This window comes from Mesocricetus auratus, unplaced genomic scaffold (genome assembly GCF_017639785.1).
Source record: "Mesocricetus auratus isolate SY011 unplaced genomic scaffold, BCM_Maur_2.0 Super-Scaffold_100003, whole genome shotgun sequence".
In the NCBI taxonomy this organism is placed as follows: Eukaryota; Metazoa; Chordata; class Mammalia; order Rodentia; family Cricetidae; genus Mesocricetus; species Mesocricetus auratus.
Genome location: NW_024429188.1, coordinates 99,287,024 through 99,309,781, shown reverse-complemented (window position 1 = coordinate 99,309,781; position 22,758 = coordinate 99,287,024).

Genomic DNA, 22,758 nt, shown 5'->3' with positions numbered 1-22,758 from the left:
ATTCTAGGCCAGCCTGGTCTACACAGCAAGTTCCATGCCAGCTATGTCTATACATTGAGTTCCTGATTCAAACAAAGAAACAAAAAGACACACTCTCTCAATAAATAACCCACACATGTGATAAAATTATTAATACATTCTTGGGAGCAGAGCCCTTATACCATCGCCTATTAGAGGTCATCTTGCCAATACTATTGCATTGATGATTGTTCTTCCAACACATGAACTTAGCTGGTCTACATACAAACAAACAAACAAACCAGCCATTTGGAAATGACCTTGTAACTGAGCACCCCAATGCTGTAGAATGGTCCATTATCTATATAAACTGCATATCCAATACTTAAAACAATGTGAACAAAACAAAAAAGAAAAATGTGACTATGCCAAGTTAAAAAGATTCTGCACATGAAATGAAATAATCAACAGAAATAAAAACCTAAATACAGAATGATAGTATATTGTTCAACTATTTCTCAAACTCATATAGCCACTATGGCAACCCGTGTGCTGGTTCCTCAGGAAGCTAGGAAGTGATCTACTTCAAGATCCAGCTATGCCAATTTTGGAAATATACCCAAAGAACACTTCATCCTACTAGACACTTGCTTAATCATGTTCCTTGCTGCCAAATTCATAACAGCCAGAAATTGGAAACAGCCTAGATGCCTGTTAAGGGATGAATGGATAAAGACAATGGTACATTTATACAATTAAATATTATCTAGCTGCTAAAAATGACCATATTGAAATTCACAGGTAAATGGATGGAGCTAAGGAAAAAATTCATCCTGAGTGAGATCATTCAGACTCCAAAAGACAAATATGATATGTATTTGCTTATATATGGATATTAGCAGTTAAGTCTTTGATAAGCAGGTGATATAATCCACATAACCACAAAGGATAGGCATAGAGTAAGCACTAGTGTAGGGAAAGGACATAGAATAGATAGTTATGGATGAATGGATATGGGGCAGGAATGGAAGGTTCAAAGGGAGATGGAGAGGGGAGAGTAGAGTAAGGGAAGCAATACAAGGAGGACAGCTAAAATTAAGGGACATTTGAGGGGTCATATGGAAATCCAATATAGTAGAAGCTTCTTAAAATATATACATATATGAAAAAATCTGAATGGAATCACTGAGTAACAGGACAGGCAAAGCCCCAACTAGACATCTCCTGTGACCAAATGAAACTTACACTTCTGGGAATGGGCTGCATCTAATTGTGTTGGCCAAGAGGGTTCCACAGAAACCCCAAAGCAACACAGGCTATTGCCTAGGCTCTTGGCTGATCTCCACAAACTGATGGTAAGGCCCTATTGTGACATCAACTACACAACCCATTGGGCATGAAGAGGTTGATCTGGTGCCTACACAGAACCTTCACCTCCACTGACTAGTGTTCATGGTACTAGAAGGTACTCTGAACACTGCCAGAGGAGAAAGGTAAACAGGAACCCAGCTCTAACCCCTGCAATATACAGTGATAGAATGATGAACTGCCTGCAGGATAGATTGTTGCAATAGTGGCGCAAAGCTTTTTGGAGTAACCATCCAAGATCTGATTGGATGTAAGGTTCATTCCATGAGATAGAATCCATACTCAATACTGCTTTTGTGGCCAAGAACCTGAGACCAAATAGGTCAAGAACCTAGAGGAAATCCAAATGCTAATGTTCTGATAAAGCAATATAGAGATAAAATAACTCCTAAAAGCATTCTGCTATACTCATAGATCAGTGTTGTACACAGCCACCATCAGAGAAGCTTTCCCTTGCAGTAGTTGAGAACAAAAACAGAGACCCACAACTGGACAGTGCATAGAGAGTGAGAGACCTTGGAACACTCAGTTCTACATGGGATGTCTTTATTAAGTCCCTACCCCCAGGGCTCAGGGAACTCTGCAGAAGGAGCAGAAAGATTATAGGAGCTGTTGGGGATGGAAGACACCAAGGAAACAAAGACTCCCAAACATATCAGGACTGGTACACATATGAACACATGAGGAGTCCTTGCACGGGTCTAAGCCAGATGGTATACCAGTCCTGAGAGGGGAAGTAGACACAAGCCCCCATCCCTAATACAGAAGCTATCTCCAATTAATAACTTCTTGCAAATGAAAAATTAGTTTTCTCCAAAGGAGTCTCACTGAGGATACAAACCATTCTTTTTATTTAAATAACATTTTTCATTTATTTTACAAACCAACTGCAGTTCCCCTCCCTTCTCTCCTCCCATTCCCCCTCCCCCCAAACCACTCTTTTTAATTAATATTTAAATTTAAAACTATTCTTAAGGGCAGGCCCCATACCTGGCAAGAAGCAGTCAACACAAAATGAACTCAATGGCATTTTGGAGTCTTTTCTGTCTCATAATGCTTTGCCTGGGTATTATTTTTCCTTTTCCTTTTCCTTTTCCTCCTCCTTCCTCTTCCTTTCCTCCCTCCCTCCCTCCTTCTCTTCCTTGTTTCTTTCATTCTTTTATTTTCCTTTACAGGTCTTTTGCATACATATTGTTTTCTAGTGTTTTTTAATTTAAATTAGAAACAAGTTTGCTTCCCATGTCAATCCCAGCTCCCTCTCCCTCCCCTCCTCACCTTCACCCCCACCAGTTCCCCCAGCCCCCCAATCCCCATTCTGCTTCCCAGGGAGGGTGAGGCCCTCCATGGGGGATCTCCAGGGTCTGTCATTTCATCCAGGGCAGGGCCTAGACCCTCCTCCATGTGTTCAGACTGAGAGAGCATCATCCATCAATATGGGATGGGCATCTGGTGTTTTTTTTTTAAATGGCATTTCTGTGTGTGAGAACATATATGTGCATACCTGCACCTACATATGTTTCTTGTGCTTTTTTTTCCTTGGCTCTTTTTCTCCTGGTAGTTTGTTTGCTTCATCCTCTTCCTGACTGTTTGTTTGTTTTAATGTTATTTTATTTTATTATTATTTTAGATGCCTGTTTGTATTCTAATGAGAGAGGGAGGATTTGGATGGGTGGGGAGTCAGAGAGGACCTGGAAGGAGTCCTGGAAGGCATTAGGGGAGAGGAAATTATAATCAGAATACATTGTATGCAAATACTCCCCCAAAATAACAACCAAAGATGTGTAGCCTTCTGAATAACATTAATACCTTTGTGGTTTGAATGTGAAATGTGGCCTGACAATCTCAGATGTCTGAATACCAGGTCACTAGTTGGTGGTACTATTTTGGAATACTGTGGGACCATTAGGAGGTGGAGGCTTGATGGAGAAAATGAGTCACTATGGGTTTTGAAAACTGGGTCCTTGTGAACAATTAAATCATCCGCCTGCCTCTATGTTTTCTCAACAAGATAAGCTGTAACTTTAAATTGTAAACCCAAATGGCCCTTCCTTCCTCAAGCTGCTCTGTCAGATAATTGGCCATCGCAACAAGACATTATTTCCTTGATAAATTTCTACTCTTCAGGTATTTGCTCACAGGAATCTAATACAATGCCCTCATAAGAAGGAATATGAGCTGCCAAGGTCAGCCTGGTCTACAGAGCAAGTTCCAGGACAGCCAGGGCTACACAGAGAAACCTTGTCTCCACAAACCAAAGAAACAAAAGAAGCAATTTGAGAACTTGTTCTTGCTTTCCGTTCTTTGACTATTTGGCAATAGGAGGCAGACCCATGGCAGACACATGACCAAAGGAACTTTGATCTTAAACTTCCCAGCATCCAAAACTGTGAGAAATAATATTTGCTGTTTAAGTTCTCTAGTCTATGGTGATATATTATAGCCAAACTGACTTAAACAATATACTATTAATGCTTTTACTATATGTAGCATTTGTAACACACATTTTATGTCTGATACAGGTGTTTTTTGAATTCTTTATTTTCATTTATTTTATTTTTATTTAATGTTGGGCGATTTCAAATATGCAGCCACTGTGAAAATCTATGTGGAGATTGGAAATCACTGTGGAAGTTCCTCAAAAAACCCTGTGACCCAGTACACCTAGCAATACGCATAATACACCTGAAGAATCTTTGGTCTTCCCACGCACATCAGTCTAGCTACAGACACACAAAATTTATGGATATTTTAAACAAAAAGGTTTTATTTATTTTCCAAGTTTTATTTTTAATTGAGATAAATTTAGATTTGTATGTAGTTGTAAAATATAATACAGACCCAGTGTGCCATTTACTCAATTTCCATTGTTAGTAACAACTTGAAAAGGCATCATACAGTACCACAAACTGACATCAATACAATAAAGATACAGAACATTTTCGTCACAAGAATCACTTATGTGGCCTTTTCATGGTTGTACCTAGCCTTGTTTATTTCTGATCCTATTTTCTTTACTCTCTTCCTTCTCTCCTTTCGTCATCATTGTTTTCTTCTTCTCCTTTTTTTCTTTCTTCTCTTCTTCTCTCCTTCTTCCTCCTCCTTCTTCTGGGACGGGATTTCACTGCATAGGTCTAGGAACTCACTATGTACCAGGTTGGCTTTGAACTCACAGAGATCCACCTGTTTGTGTCTGCTGAGTGCTGGGATTAAGGATGTACACCACCACGCCTAGGTTCCCCACTTCACTTCAACCACTGGCAATCATTAGTCTGTTTTCCATTTCTATATAATTTGAAAAATGTTGTATAAATGGAATCATATTGCATATTAACTCTTGGGGAATAGTTATTTTACACAGCATAGTTGTCAGGAGACTTATTCAAGTTCAATGAACAGTATTCATAGCCAGTTTCATTTTATTACCTACAAGTGTTCCCTAGTATACCACAGTTCATAAGCCATTGCATCAGCTGTTATATCAGCCAGTCTAGGCTATTTGAGTTTTTCCTCAGTTCTTGTCTATATGAATAATATTGGTACAAACATTTGGAGGGAGGAGAGAGAGAGGTTTGTGGAGTGCCGTTATCTGAGCAAAGTGTGGTCAATGATATCTTGACATTAGAACAGTTTTATTGTATTCACTAGAGCATCACAAGATTGGGCCTTCCATCACTCCCTCCTGAAGGGGGATTATGAGGTGCAAAAGGGACTGAGGTTAATACAAGCGTTGCAACAGTCCCTCCTCTTAATGTTTAAGTGGTTAAGTACTGCTGTATGTGAAGGAGACTTTACTGTGATGTAACCACTCATATCTTGCCCATGTTCTTGTAGGTAACCCTTATGTATGCTCTCACAAGTAACTCCAATTAAACTCATTGGTTCACTGAGCTAGACTTAGGCTCAATTGTTTCTTTTGACTGCTATTGGTGCCCTACCTGGATTGTAAACTTAATTCACTCCTTCTGAGAAAGAGTTAATGGAACAATAAGACCAACTCCAAGCCACTCCTCCTTCATCCTTTCCTTTTCCCAATTGATCTCCTTCCTAACCTCATGTTTCTCATCCCTCCCTCCCTCCCTTCCTCCCTCCCTCCATTCCTCCCTTCCTGCCTCTCTCTCCCTCCTTCCTTCCCTCCCTCACTCTCTCCCTTCCTACCTCTCTCCCTGCCTCCCTTTCTTCCTGCCTCTCTCCCTCCCTCCTTCCCTCCCTCCCTCCCTGCCTCTCTCCCTCCCTCCCTACCTCCCTTCCTCCCTCCATTCCTTCCTCTCTCCCTCCCTCCCTACCTCCCTTCCTCCCTCCATTCCTTCCTCTCTCCCTCCCTCCCTCCCTCCCTTCCTCCCTTCCTTCCTCTCTCCCTCCCTCCCTCCCTTCCTCCCTTCCTGCCTCTCTCCCTCCCTTCCTCCCCGCCTCTCTCCCTCCCTCCCTCCCTCCCTCCCTCCCTCCCTCCCTTCCTTCCTCTCTCCCTCCCCCTGCCTCCCTCCCTGCCTCTCTCCCTTCCTCCCTCTCTCCCTCCCTCCCTCCCTCCCTTCCTCCCTGCCTCTCTCCCTCCCTGCCTCTCTCCCTCCCTCCCTTCCTCCCTCTCTTTCTGTATGTACATTCCTTGTGTTTATGATTGCATTGGCTATGAAGCATCTAGAGGACGGTGCTTTACTTCCTTCCTACCCATCCCCTGACTCCTTCTGTCCTTCCACTCTGTCTTCCAAGATGTTTCTTGGGGCTCAGACAAAGTAAAACAATCCCCTGTGTAGAGCTCAGTATTTAGTGGTCACATATTCCCAGAGATTTGACTAGTTATGAGTTCCTGCTTTAACTGTTTCCCAGTGCCAAAGGAGGCCTTTCTTATCAAGCTGCAAGCTGCACTGGTCAATGGGCATAAACATTAGTCTTGGGAAGGCAGGTTGATCACATGTCTATTTAACAAAACTTCAAGAGTCTTCAATTCCTTTAAAGAGTCTATGACTTACATAGACATGGACTTTTGGTTAAGTCCACAGCACCAGACATGTATTACCTTCCAAGGAGTGTGCATCAAATTCAATCAGGAAGAGGATGGTTTTCTCAAGAACATTCGTGCTACTGCTTGTTGTACCAATGGGCATATGTTGTCAAGCAGCTCAGAATTGTAGCACCCAGGGTCTGCTGCTGTGTGTGAATACTGATGACTTCTCTCCCTCAACAGACTGTGTAACACTTTCTGGTATTATGAATAGTATAAGCAAACAAAAATGAAGTTTCCAGATCAGTTGCGCTTGATTTCTCTGTGTCCTGTGTCTGAAGTTTGGTGTGTCTCAATATCTACTTCTGGCTTCATAAGATTAATATTGTGAAAAATTGTCATCTTAACAGAAGCAATATCCACTTTCAATGCAGTCTCAACCTAAATGCCAGTGCCCCCTTTTTTTCCTCACAGAAATAGAAGAAAGCCTTCACCTGAAAGCAAAAAAGATCCAAGATAGACTTAGAACTCCTAAACAAAAGGGTCAATACTTTTAAGATTTTACTTTCAAGTTATGTTACAGAGCTGTAGTAATAAAAACAGCAGAGTACTGACACAAAAGCAGACATGAGGATCAATGAAATATAAAGGAGGACCCAGATAAAAGATAGCACAACTACAGTTATCTGATTTTTGACAAGGTTGTCAAAAGTACTTATTGGAGAACAAACTGCATCTCCAGCAAACAGTGCTGAGAAAATTAGATACGTACATGTAGACGACTGAAACTAGATTCCCATCTCCCACCCTACGCAAGCATCGTCTTCAAATGGATCAAAGACCTCAGTGTTAGACCTGAAATTCTGCAACCACTAGAGGAAGAAGCAGCGACTACACATCAACATGTATGTAGTTGCCTGTGTTTGTTTGTGCCCCACACTGTGGCACCGTCTGTAGTTGTACCATCTTTAGTAGTCCCACAAAGTGCCTGAGAAGGGGAGTGTGGATTGAGAAGTGACAAGTAAAAATACTAAGGAAAAGATAGAGAATCGGAATATAGTCAGGAGGAAAATGCAGTAAATACTGAACTCGCCAAGTTTATTATTCAACATTCTTATATACCCCAACCCAAAATGGAAAGACTCCTTTATTATGATACAAGGAACAAAAAGATTTTCTTCCTTAAACCACACCGTAGACTAAATCTCTCATTATCTGGCCTTGAGGGTTAAGCATAACCACACCTTAGAACCAAGTCTCTTGTTATTTAGGTAAGACACCCACGCCTAAGATCAAACATCCTATGGCAGCCATGCCTTAGATCTTTAGGTCTTATGACTTTAATCTTAGAAGAGTAAGGATAGTTTCGAACTCTGTGACCTTAAATCAAGATGAATCAAAGCCATTTTATGAATCCCGACACACATAGGTAAAGAATTGCTGAATAAAACTCCTATTGTCCATGAAGCAAGGTCCATAACTGACAGATGAGACCACAGGAGTTGCATTTCAGTTTTAAAGAAATGTTAAAGCTCTACTCCAGGATCACTTTACCATTTTGTATCCCCTGGTGAAGTCTGGGAAATCTGCTTTTCCCCTGCATGCTTGTTGGCTTTTGGTCATGACTTTTTGTTGTTGTTTTGTGTGTTTGGAGTGTGTTCATGATCTTTCAGGTTTTGATTCATGCATCCTTCATTCTTTCTTTTATTCTTCCATGGGCTTACTTGCCATTATTTGTCCTCTTTTGTGAACTGTCTGCTGAGGTCTACTAGTCAGATCGTGTATGTTTTGGGATTATAAATTTCTGTTCACTACTGAGTTTGTAAGTTTGTTGTATATATATTATAGATGCTAATGTTTTTTCAGATAAATCACTTACAGTTATTTTATCTCCTCTGAGAACTAATTGTATTTCCACTCATTAAATAGACTCTTTCACAAAGCAAAATATTTCAATACTGATGACTTGTAATTTACCAGGGTGATTTTTTTTGTATCAAGTAAATCTGAGAACTCTTTGTGTAGCCATACATCCTGAGCTTTTTTTAAAAATGTTTCAGCCTAAAAGTTATAACATTTTATGTATATGCTCTTGATGCACTTTGAATGCATGTGTGTATAAAGTGTCAATCATTGCTCAAAGTTTGATTTTTTGTTTCATGAATTTCCAATTGTTCCCCTTTATGAAACTGATATCTTTCCTCTGATAAATTGTTTTTGCACCTTTGCCCTCAGAGAATCACTGGGCAGATTCGTGTCTGCCTATTTCTGGCTTTTGTGTTATGGTCTATTGATTCATATGTCTATCACTCTGCCACTATCACACACTTCTGATTACTCTACTGTAGTTATATAATAAAGCTTGAAATGAGGTGGATTGATTCTTCTTACTTTTTACTTTTCCAAAATGTTTGTAGGTCTTCTATTTCCTTTGACTTTTCACATAAATTTAAAATAACATCTATTGAATTCTGGGCACAATTTTTTATATCATATTTATATATTTTAAAATCTACCTATATTATATCTTATTTTACAGATGTGCATTGCATATAGTATGCACTATATTATATTAATTTTATTTATAGTATTTTGTATATATTATATAGACATTGTATTAAGTATATATATTTATTCAAGCAAGCTTAACCTCTTTACTATTGAGAATTCAATATTTCTGTCAGATGTTATCATTTACAAATTCACAAACATCCTATGCCACTGCATTTACTTAGTTACTTTTTATTTCTGATATCAACATTATTCAGTTTCAAGCAAATAATTCCTTTAATAGTTTGTTAGATTTATACTTAAATCCTTCACAAAACATTTTTTACATTAAAAAGTGTGCTGTGTGTATGGGTATGAGGACAACGTGCAGAAGTTATCTCTCTTCTTCCATCCACCATGTAGGTTTGGGAGTTAAGCAAAGGTTTTCAGGCTTGGTTGCAAGCTTCTTTACTGTCTGAGCCATCTTACTATCCCAAGACCATTTGTTTTTAGGAAATAGTAAATTCTATTACATTATTGAATTTTTGTGTGCACTCATTCTTGTTAGTATAAAAAAAGACATTTTTCTTTGTATGTATGTTGATTTTTTCTAGAAACGTGTGTCTCACATCAGTTCATATGGGATGTAGACAAGTTATCTGCAAATGTATTGTTCTGCTTATTTCTTTCTGATATTGCATACATTTTTTTCAAATCATGCCGTATGGTGCTAGCTAAGATTTTAAGACTATGTTGAACAAATATGTGAAGAATGGATATTTTTGCTTTGTTCCCACTCTTAGACACAAAGTATCCATCTTTCAATGTTAAAAAAAGTAATAACAGCCTTTGTTGTTGTTATGGTACTGTTTATCAAGCTAAGAAAGTTTTCTTCTATTAATGTTTTCCTGAGGAAAAAAATTTCAAATATAGTCTTGCTTTCTTTGAATGGAGCTTTATATATGAAATAATGATTTTTTTATTGAATTTAATTTAATTTTAAATTTATTTAATTTTATTACCTGTCAATCGCAGTTCCCTCCCCCTTACCTGGCACTGGAAACCTAGCCAAGTAAGTACTCAGTGACAGTGAAGTCATGGATCTTGGAGGAGAACATACAACCAACCACCACTTTGCTAAACCAGCATAATCTCTAACAACATTCTTAACATTTGTCCTTATACCCACAGAGAACTTCAGTCCTCACCCCTCATCAACAAAATTTGTCTTTGCAACAGAGGGACGCTGTTATAGAAAACCACAACCAGTCAAGATGCAGAATTGTGAAGCAATGGATACATGTATGTGGTGATATATTATTTATGATTTATTAAAGCTTGCTTGAGGATTCAGAAAGCAAAGTCAGTCTCAAGCTATAGAGATCAGACAGTGGTGGTACATGCCTGTAATCCTACCACTTGGGATTTCTCTGAGTCTCTCTCTCCTGAGTCTTCTTTCTGGCTGATCTTTCCCAGTCTTTTTAAGTCTCTCTGGATCTCAGTGGAACCTCCAATTGCCGTGGCCGTGCCACAAGCATCTCCGAGGTATCAGGGAAAGAAAGATCAGATGTCCAGCTGTTTTACTAAGAGAATGTATGTGTTGCCTTTATTGCCAGGAGAGAGTGTGTTTTCCTCGTGCTAGATGTTAATGTCAGTGGGGCAATGTGGGGGCAGTAAGCCAGGACTAGAAAACAGGATGCATCTGTGGCTATCAGCTGACAAACAACTCAGAGACCCTGTGGGCTAGGACCCAACACATATACACATATGTAATTTATGTAATATATACAATTAATAGGGGAGCCATTGCAGGTTTAAAGAGAAATCTGGCACTAGGGAAATGTCCAGAGATCTACAAGGATGACCCCAACTAGCAACCTAAGCAATAATGGAGAGGGGACCTTAAATGCCTTTTCCCTATAATGAGATTGATGACTACCTTAAATGCTATTGTAGAGCCTTCATGCAGTAGCTGATGAAAGCAGAAGCAGAGATTCACAGATAAGCACTGAGCTGAACTCTTGGAATCCAGTTGTAGAGTTGGAGGAGTGATGAGCAAGAAATAGCTGATCTGAGCAAGTGGGAACTCATGGACTCCAGACTGACAACTGGAGAACCTGTATAAGACTGAGCCACCTGAATGTGGGTGTCAGTTGAAGGGCTTGGGCAGTCTATGGGGCCTCTGGCTGTGGAACCAATAATTATCCCTAGTGCATGAACAAAATTTTTGGAACCCATTCCCTATGGCCGGATACCCTCTCAGCCTAAATACATGGCAGAAGGCCTAGGTCCTGCAATGATGTGACAGACTTTGATGATCCCCCATGGGAGGCCTCACCCTCCCTGAGGAGTGGATGGGAATAGGATGGGGAGATGGTAAGGGGAATGGGAGGATGAGAGGGAGGGGCAACTGGGACTGGAATGTAACATAAGATAATTTTTAATTTAAATAAAAATTAATTAAAAATAAATAATTAGAATGAAGGTAAAATGTATATAATTATATGTATGAATTTTTACATATAAGGCTATGTATGCTCATCTACTTGAATATGCTCTTGATGGACACCAGATGGCAGCCTTATACCATTAGATGTTTTTTGCTTTGCATCAAAGTATCAACCAAAGTAATTATAAAATAGAGAATTTGCCCAGTCTGGGGGCATTTACCACGTGTTGCTTCTGCAGTCTGGGATGTGATAGAGAACATTGGGAAGAAGACTGCAGTGGCCTAGGCAGAGGTCACTAAACCATAAGTATGAGGGACATCATTAAAGGAATAGTCACATAGAGGTATACCTCAGGTATCATCTGGGGATAGGAACAGGAGGGATCTGGGGGCAAAGAGAAACTTGGGGAGACAACTGGAATCTTGGGGTATCTTCAGGACAAGCTAGAAACCTAGAGCAATGGAAACTCCCAGCAATCTATGAGGACAGCCCTAGCTAAGACTCCTAGGAACGGGGGATACAGAGTCTGAACGGGCCATCTCCTGTACCAGGCAAGTCTTTCAGTGGAGGGAGTGGCCCACAAATCCAGCCACATAACCCTCGATGTACAATTTGACTTGCCTGCAAGATGTGCTGGGTTAAAGTTGGCACAGAACTTGTGGGAGTGGTCGACTAATGACAATCCCAGCTGGAGACCTGAGAGGGAGCTCACCCCTGAGGGCCAGGACCCAGAGGCAGGATACTGCAGAGACCCAGGATAGAACCGAACATGCCTGGCAAAAAAATCAATGTAATAATACCTAACTATATTTTGCAATACTTATATATTACTGCCTAGCAACCGAGGGGAGCAGATGCAGAGACCCAGAGCCAAAATTTAGGCAGGTCTCCGGGAATCCTGTGAAAGAGAGGGAGGAAGGATTATAGAGCCAGATGGGTCAAGGACACCACAAGAAAACTCATAGAACCAACTAACCTGGGCTCATAGGTGCTCATGGAGATTGAACCAACAACCAGAGAGTCTGCTTGGGACTGACCTAAGCACTCTGCATGTATGTTACAGTTAGATGTGCAATGTGGTCTTCTTGTGAGACTCCTAACAGTGGAAGTAGGGGCTGTCTCTTACTCTGATGCCTGCTTTTGGGACCCATTCCTCCTATTGGATTTCCTCACCCAGCCTTAATAGAAGAGCAGGCACCTAGTCTCACTGCAGCTTTATATACCACGGCTGGTTGATATCCAAAGGAGGCCCGCCTATACCTGAGGAGAAAGTGGAGGAGTCGATGGAGGGCTGTAGAGGGGAGGTATGGGGGAGGAATTGGGAAGAGAGGAGGGAGTGGAACCTTTAGTTGGGATGTAAAAGTAAAAAAGGAAAATTAAAAAGATATGTATGCATATACACATGTAATTTATGCAATATATACAATTGTATGTATGAATTTTTACATATAAGGCTATGTATGCTCATCTACTTGAATATGCCCTTGATGGACACCAGATGGCAGCCTTATACCATTAGATGTTGTTTGCTTTGCATCAAAGTACCAACCAAAGTAATTATAAAATAGAGAATTTGCCCAGTCTGGGGGCATTTACCACGTGTTGCTTCTGCAGTCTGGGCTGCGATAGAGAACATTGGGAAGAAGACTGCAGTGGCCTAGGCAGAGGTCACTAAGCCATAAGTATGAGGAGTGTTATTAAAGGAAAAGCCACATAGAGGTATAACTCAGGCATCATCTATGTGTAGGCTCCCAGATATACATTTTTGATAGTTGCTTCTGAGACTCAGGTGTATACCCAACTGTCTAGTAGAGAAGTATGCAAGGTGAAAGTAAAAGTTTTCTAGATGCACTTAATTGTTCCTTTAGAGAAAGACATGGAGTCAGAGGGTGCCTTGTTGGGATTTAGAGAGGGGATTCAATGGGATGGAGAAGAGAAAAGAGAGAATAATGGGGAAAGTGCACAAAGTTATGTACATATACATACGCGTATACATGTGTGTATGTAATTGTCAAAGAATAAATGAAAACGGCGATACTTTTCTTTCTTTCTATTCCGTACAGTACAGATCCCTCCCAAGTTCATCCATGGCATAACATGATTGCTCATTTCCCAGCATTCTCCATCTCAGTAAAGTTTCCTCCTTGTTCAAGTCTTCAAACCAGTGCTACCATCTTTGACATATCCTTTTTCTTTTATCTTCTTTCTCATCAAATTATACTGCTCTATTGAGTCTGTTTCCTAAATATCTTCTGAATTCATTCAAGAAAAAGCGTTCCTCACTCCTGGCCACCATCTTGTCTAGCCTAGACTACTGCAATGCTGTCCTTTCATTGATTCAGCACATAGCATCTGGCATCTAGCTAAAATCTAGATATGTCATATCTTTGTGTGAAAATTCTTAAGGAATCCTTAGTTTTCAGAATGATTTTCAAATATTTCATTGTGGGGTTTGTTTACGTTCCTTTTAGGGTATGTGCTTCTGTGCTATGCATGACTGCAGAGAATCTGTGATGAGCCTATGAATGAAGCATAGATACTATGTGTTTTCATGGAACTTAACTACTGGGGCCAGAGCCTATAGGACAGGATCACAGAAGGCCTTTGACACTGGGCTTCCTGCTTCCTGCTCTAGCTTCCTTCTCTCCACTCCCCTCCTCCTTATCTGTTCTTAGCATCCCCTTTAGACTACAGTTCGCACACTCTTCTCTATTTTTGTACCTTCACACCTTGGTCAGGCTCTTTTCTGTCCATATGCAGTTCCTGTTACAACCAATTTCAGACCTTGCCCCTTCCAGGAAGCCCTCCCTTCTTCTTCTTCTCCTCTAAACCTAGACAATGTTTAAATACTGCGTCCTAGAGTCCTGTTTTCCTACCCTGTAGCATTTTCCACATAGCACTGTAGTTGCTTCATTCCTCCCTGTTTTGTGAGAAATTATCATGCTGAGACCTTTACACTGGAGTATAAGTAGAGGCCATTGCTAAGCTGCTCATGTTTTCTGTCTCTTGCTCTCCTTGTTCTCAACCAGTACCTGGACTCATTTGTCTCAAGGTCTTTAATGCGATTGTAATTTGTGACCCTTTGTTCAGTGTCTTTCTTTTTATCTATTTCCTCCAGGGCTGCTCTTTAGAAAGCAAAATAGATGGACAACAAGCTGCAGCAGGGGCTTTCCACTCTCCTTTCACTATTCCATGCTGGTACACTTTGTCCAACTGCTAGAGACTGAACAATGATAATGGAGGACCGACAAGTGCAATTTTCTCATATTCAGCTCTGAGAGACCGAGTTAGTCTTCAGTTTATTTAAGTGACCAGAGACAAAAAATCCAAACCAAACCAAAACCAAAACCAAACCCAAAATAAAACCCAGACTTTGCCACATGTTTTGGTTTATTAAGGCTTCAAGATATGTTTTAGTGCTTCTCAAATGATATTTTATCTGAACTTCTTGAAGACATGCTTCCTAAATGCTCCCATGCACACCTTCAACCCACCTTCTATTGAGTTCATTCCATCTAGTTTCATCATGACAGCAACCAATTTTATCACTGCCATTAGAAGGATTTCTCTTTTACTGTCTCTTCTGTGACTCTCACTTCTTCTTACAGATAAGTCTTCTGAAACAACAGTAATAAATAGTTAGAGGTATAGTCTTCATTAATCAGGAAAAGTTACAGATTGAGGACATGTGTGGGCTTGAAAGGTTTGTACTAAGGGGAAGAGTTCAAAATAGCTGTCAGGTAAGGAAAAAGGACCGATGAAAGATAAAATACATGTAAGGGGCATGAGAAACAGCTGGGGGTAAAGGTGTCTTTTCTGAAAGAAACAAGAGCCCTAGTGAAGATCTGCAAAGCATAAGAGTAAGTAGCAAGACTTCCTGCAGATGGAGCCCTAGTGAAGACCTGCAAAGCATAAGAGTAAGTAGCAAGGCTTCCTGCAGATGGAGCCCTAGTGACGACCTGCAAAGCATAAGAGTAAGTAGCAAGGCTTCCTGCAGATGGAGCCCTAGTTACAGAATTAGGAGGAATGGAGCCATGGGTAATAGAAGCTCAGGCTGATTACAGAGGATTAAGATTCCTTTTATTTGTTTTCTCTTTCTCTCCTTTTCAACTTTAAATCTTTTCTGTATCGTTACCCAGGCTTTCTTTGATATCTAAGGAAGAAGTACCTCCCTTCGTTCTTACCAGAACAGACAACAGCAAGAACATAGCTAGGTAATTCTACCTCTTGCAGATTTGTCAGCTTTTCACTGCAACAGAGCATTCCGTGTTTCCCATTTTATCTGGCACTTTGTCCTTCTGGCATTCCCTTCTCTCCTTTTTTTCATTCCCATTCCTGCTGCCTGCACTCCCTTTGTAATGGAAATATACATCTCTTTCTTACTTGTACCAATGTTTGTCCCCTGTGTTTACAATCACACAGAAGAGTCTCTAATATTAAAAGCTACTAGTGTTCCATAATCCTGGTGAATTCATGAACCACCGCATTACCTTCCTCTTTGTCATCATCAAACTCTACTGAAAAATGCTGTAGGCTGACTATTTTTCTTTCTCACCCCCTACTATATAGCTTCTACAGCTACAATCTTCTGTAACATCTTGTTTGAAGGATTTTACTGAGCAAACTGAATGTTTCTCAGAAACCATCCACTTCCCGAAAGCTGACATATCCTTTAAATTACCTGTTCCTTTGCCTTCATCACTATTTTGACCTATGTATTTGTCCACTGCTGTCCTTACAAATGCTTCTTTCTATAACATATTCACATCTTTTTCTACCACACAAGTGTGGGTCTTCTGCATGAATTTTCCTTCTGCTTTTTGCCTTCAATTTTGGGAATGGTCATCGTCCAACCCCATTATGATTTACTTCTAATATTTACCTATACATCTGTCCAACCTCTCAGATCAGAGCCATATATCTAGGTGGTTTTCAAACAGCTTATATTCAGTTATATCTAAAACTGAATCTATTGGCTTTTAACCAAAGTCTCTTATTCCTCCCCTCCTTTCCCTTCTTTCCCTCCCTTCTTCCTTTTCCTTTTTTCTTCCCTCGAGAGTAATACCTGTTTATGGGTTTATCCTTGACCCACTCATTTATTTATTCTTTCAGTGAAGACTTAGAGAGCTGAGATGCTGTTTTTGCTTTTAAAACTTCCAGTAATCTAAAGTACTCCAATTAGCAGTGTGCTTTATAATGTGTTCTCACCATGCCTATCTTTAACAAACATTCCACATACCCTTTACCATGAGGACTTCATCTATGTCCTCTACATCAACACACTGAGTTTCTTGCTTATAACACTTGTCAATTGCCCTCATTTAGTGGTTGGGCTTTAGGTTCTTGTTATTAAAGAGGAGGATGCGACTCCCAAAGAGGGGTGGCATCTGTGCCTTAACATTATGCTGCCGGTATATGAAAGGTAGGAAATCTGAAATGGAAGACATATTCAAAGATGCCAAGTGGGGGGGGCGTAGCTTGGGTTTGTAAATTAGGAGGCAATTCCCTCTACATTCTTCATAAAATAAAGTGGGCTTATAGTAAAGGGACAGTTCAATTATATCTCAGAAAAGGGACCATAGCCAGAGATCATTGGAAACTGAGTAGTGTGCACAAATGTTCACTTGAAGTGAGAGTTTTTGGATGCTTAGGCAGACACTTTGCAATATCCTTACATAAAAAGAAGAGATCCAGTAGAACTGACAGCATTTAAATGCAAGACACAGTAGAGGTCCAGCATATAAAATGAAAGCTAGTACTTCTGCCCATGAAATGGTAATAGCTGAAATTAATTTCTTAAAAGCTTGGAAATTTGGCAGAAGTAACCAGAAGATGAGCAAATTCCTATAAGCGAAGACACTGAAAACAATGACAAATGGTCAAGGGGAGAGAAGTTCAGCTTTCATTTTAAGCTGTCAGAGAGATTTGGTACAGTTGCAAAATAATTTAAAGAAAGCTCTCAAGGAAAGAAATGAAGCCAAATGCTTTGATGAGAAAAATAGATATTTGCCATTTTAGAACAAACTAATGGGAAGCCAGAAAAGGAATAAAGAAATTAGAACAGAAATAGAGAAACAATCAAAGAGCAAATGACAAATGTCTCTAATAGCTTGAGTCAGGGTGATATGAGGAAGCGGCAAAGGCAAATAACACTGTCTCATACACAGGAAGAAAGGTGGGTTGCTGCGTGCTTAGGAGATTATAGGCACGTAGGTTGTAGTCACTTCAAATCAGTTAGGAGAGTTCCTTGTGCAGCTATAAGACAGGAAAGGATTCCAGCTAATATGGGTTACGGCAAACCAGACAGAAAATTGACAGTGACTCAGCGACAGGCTTCACAGGTCAGAATGGGAATGAATATCAAGAGCAAGTTGCTGATGAAAATATCTGACTCTATGTCCTTTGTGGCCACAGCACGGTGGTACATCTTCCAGCTTTAGGGTACAGCTAAGATTTAACTCTTTAACAAGCCATGGAACTGTGTGCTACCCATTTCAGTCTCTGTATCCTTGAATTTCTCATCTGTAAAGTGATGTTTACATTTCTGTGAAGCTCAAATGAGAATACATTCATGAAATGTCTTGAACAAAACATACATATTATTATTCTAGGACGTTTTGAGGGTGGACCAAGTAAACATTTATCTGTTCTTGATTTGTTCTAATATAGAAACTGATGTCACTGATATTTCTGAGCAATGTTTTTCAAAACCTTCCTGTTAGGTCTCATGATAGCATGATTCATGATGCATGAGACATATCTAAACGCTGTCGAAAGGAGTGACAGGTGATCAGTGAACCTCAGAGATCACGCAAGAAGGCAGAGGATATTTAGCATCTTTAAATAAAAGCATTTTGTTTGAACAAAATGCAATTTCATGTATCACTGAATTCCATTCTGGTTTGAGAAGGGTTTGTGGTATATGACTGAAAGACAACAATAAACCGTTGAATGCTATCCTGTCTGTAATCTGTCTTTGTTCAACGAACGTTAGAAAGAAATGAATGATGTTGAGTGCAAGATCTTTTATTATGTGGATCCCCTATTTATATCTGTGATAAAGACTCAACTTTTGAGAACCTACATGTTGGATGTGAATGAAATTGCATGCAAATTGAAAAAAAGAAAAAGAAACAGAATGCTGCATTTCAGGTCTTTGCCAATTCCTTATTGCTATAGTCAAGTTCAAGTCCACAGGAGCTCTCAGATTATTGTAGGTGTTCTCTAATGTATGTGGTGTCAAATCTTAGACACTCTCAACTAGTTCCTTACCTTTGTTTGCAAAAGTGATCTTTCTAGAAGAAGGAGGAGTTAACTTTTTTCTTTTGTATAAAGGCCAGATAGTAAATAGCTTAGACATTTTAGGACACATTAATTTGTTATCCAATGTTTCTTGGCTCTTTTTATTTATTACTTAAAATTTTGAAAAGCAGATGTAGCCTGTGAACTGTACAAGCTGTATAATGGCTAGATTTGATGTTTCAGGTTATAGTTTACTGACCTATAGAACAAATGAATGCAAATTCCTTACCACAGTTAACAGTGCCCACAGACTCTGACTTGCTGATGCTTTCCAACACATATATTTCCAAAGAAATTTCTTTCCCCTTTACTGTAGTTATGTTGAATTGGTGGTAGTGTCTAGTAGAAAGGCAAATAAGTTTTTACTTGTTTAGCACATGACTAAAACTGTCTTTCTTTGCCCAACTGAAAAAGCTCACTAAAAATGTCATCTCTTATATTAAAGGGTTCCTAACTGCCTCCATTAGAATTGGTCTCTGTAATTCACCAAATGTGACTCTTTGTATCTGGACTATTTTTCCAAGCTTATTTATGCATTTGTGCTCTCTCTCTCTCTCTCTCTCTCTCTCTCTCTCTCTCTCTCTCTCTCTCTCTCTCTCTCTCTCTCTCTCTGTCTCTCTCTCCCTCTCTCAGATGTTTTATTTATACTTGATTTCTTAACACAAGTAGCTGTTTATCAAATATTTAAGACACAAATGATTCCAGTTATGAATTATCAAATTGTGTTCAGGGTGGTGGTGCACATCTTTTATCTTTGCACTCAGGAGGCAGAGGCAAGTAGATCTCTGTGAGTTCAAGACCACTGTGGTTTGCAGACAGTGTCAGTACAAAAAAATTATAGAGCTATAAAATCATCCAACATCAGCAATAGCAGGAAAAGAAATAAAGAGATCAACCGTCCATTGAATTGCCATTGCAAATAACTGGTCCTCAGAAAGGAGATTTTTGTCTCTGTTTTTTTTTTTTGTGACACCTGGCATCAAAGGGGAAGGGTCTAGGCCCTGCCCTATATGAAATGACAGACTATGCACACCCCCATGGAGGGCCTCACCCTCCCTGGGGAAATGAGGGGATAACGGGGGGGGGGTGGTTGGGGGGAGGGCACGGGAGGAAGGGAGGGAATGGGAGAGGGACCTGGAACTGACTTGTGAAGCTACCTAGTTTCTTATCTAAATTTAAACTGGAAAATAAAATTAAAAAAACAAGTTATTATTTTAGTTTGTAGAGAAGTTCTCGTATTATCATTCTTATACTTTGTCAGTTTTCTGTGTAAGTTAACTAGGGCACATAAGAAGTGAGACAGCCCCTCAAGGCAGATTAGCATACTGCATAAGGATTATTTGAAGGATCTTTTCATTTGAAACTGCAAACATAGATCTTCATTATGACTCTATGTTTAGCTAGTTTTATGACCTTGAAAAAATTTTCTTACTTTCAAATGAGACATTTTATAGCAAGTAAATACATCTGACTCTAAAAAGTAAATATCATGCTTTCTGTCATTTTTGGATATTGGATTTTATACAGGTTCACAACATCATATCTGAATGAAGGACATGAAGAGTAATAGCATGACTGTCTGGGAGAATGAATGGATATAATGGGAGGAGAAAGTGATGGAAGTAAGAGGTGAATATGGCCAAAATACATGATATACTTGTGTGAAGCTGATTTTATGTAGCCCATTGCTATGTACAATAGACATAATTTTTTAGATGGTATCTTGCTATGTTATCCTAGTTAGCCTGGAATTCCCTATGCAAAGTCGGCCAGCCTTGAATTTCAGATCTTGTATCAGCCTCCCAAAGACTAGGATTACAGTCTTGAGTAACCATGCTTAACAAAGCAGATTGTTATTATACTTTTGGAGGGAAAAATCCCATCCAACTTGACTTATTAGCATCCTAAGTAGGATCATAAAACCCATCTTTTAATAAATATATTTTAATGAGTGGTTTTAGGGTCTTAGTATTGTTAGTGAAAGGTTGATAACTTTAATAAGTGTTAGTGAACTGCCCTTGGAATGTAACTGTCTCATCTCACTGGAAAAACATGCTCCGAGTTCCAAGCTGATGACTTATGAGTTAGCTTTTGTACATAACTCATTCCTAAGTTTGAGGCTGTCTCTACTTAAAATACATCAAGCATAGGTCAGAGGTACTGGAATAGGAGTCAAACAGATTAAGAGCAAAGCCACAAAAATGAAAGCCAAATGGAAATATGATATTACTGTGTTCTAAAGCTAGAGTACGGGACAGCGAGTCTTCTAACTGTACAGTCAGGAGTGGAACATTCATAAAGGAAATAGACTGCGTAAATAAAGAACAGGAATATTTGGAAGCTTTCAGAAAAGTAGCAATAGCACTTAATATTGGTTAAAACCTTACTATGTGTCAGAACTATGGTAATCATTTCATATGAACTGTCAGTTTAATCAGAAGATCGCTACCATAAGAAAAGTACCAGTGTTGTCTTAATTTTACTAGTGCAGAAAGCACAACACACAGCCATTAACTAATTTGTCTAAGCTGCCATAGCAAATAAACGCAGTGCATGAATTTGAACCCAAGTCTTCCGATTTCACTATCCATCATCCAAATCGTTTTGGTTTTATAATGTTTCCAACAATGTACTATTTAAAAGTATTAGGAATATTTTACTGACCATGTATTATTTGTAAAATATGGCTCAAAGAAAAATGCATAATAAAAGAGAATCTGTTTGGATCAATAGATAGCTTTCTAGTGATTTCAACTCATCTTTGGACAGTAAGTACTCAGAGAACAGATAACACACCACACTTGGCCAAGGTTGTGGCAAAAGTACTTATTCGAGGTAAGCATTTTACAACCTAACTATATCCACTGCTCTTGGTTTCTTGAGACAGACTCTTGTAATGTAGCTGAGGCTGAACCTGACATAGCTGCATATCCTAAAACTAGACTTCAACTCATAATTCCTCTACCTTAGACTTCTGAGTACTAGGAATAGGTGCTCATGTCTTTTCATGATTTTGTTATCTTAATCTCAGGAGTGATCAGCTTTTGGAAAGAAAATAAAAAAAAGTAAAATAAAAAAATGTTGAGACAAAAGAGCCATCTACCCAAGAAAATGCTGTGGGATGAAGAGAAGTTTTGGAAGTAAGACCCATCTACCTTTGCTGTTACAGAAGAACTCTGGAGTTAGATGTTCAAAGTTAAGATGAGAAAAACTACAAGCTACCATTATAGAAAGTGTTTAATAAATGTTGCTTGTCAACAATTGAACATGCATATTGCATCTTATTAAACGTGGAAAAATGGAGAAAAGTAATTGTAGTCTTGGCCACGAGGACTCTTGGGAAGAGCAGAAATACTAAAACTCATAAATGTGTGTGAGAAACCGGAGCTGAAATGGCCAGAGGGTTGCTAAGGCACATCATGGAAGAGAAGGCAGAGAAACAGAAGAAGGCAAAATAATAGCATTCTCCATCTAGATATTTTTTATAAGAAATCGATAAGACAAATTTAATATTTGTCTAAGCAGCATTGGTTGTGAAACATTCATTAATAATTACAATATGCAAACTACTTTAAGATAAGAAATTCTAGTATATGCTACAATAATTTATTTAAAACCACTCATGAACAGATAAGTTGCTTTGCATACAATAGATACTTTTTGGTATCATATATTATCACCTAAAGATAAGAATTCAGTGGCTGTTTCTCTTTTAGGCTCAAATTGGAGCAGATGTCTAGAAAATGTTACGTAACAACAAATGTTATTGTGTATAGTCACCATCTTGTATATATATCTGGTGTGGCAAGTTCAAAGACGTCTGATTACAAAAACATTATTCCTTAAAAATCCTGTGACATATATTTCAGAAAAAAGTTCACCCTGTCAGAATTAAATAGACTAAGAGGGAGTGAAAACTAATGGTGACACAGGGGTATAAATGGAGAGGGAGTTGGGGATGGGTTAGATAAAATACATTATATTATGTATGAAATTCTCCAACACTAAATTAAAAATTATCTGAAGGAACATTTAAAAGCTGAGAGACATTAAAAAATATCCAAATGTCAAGAATCAGAGTAATTCAATCTTTAAAGACGCAAAAGAAGTAAGTTCTCTCTGATGGCCTACTATGAGTAAGGGTATGGTGTTCACTTTCATAAACCTATTACTTTTCTTCTCTTTGTGAACTGTTCTGGCCACATTTATGGCTTTAGATCATAATGTGGTTTAAAACAACATTAATAACTATAG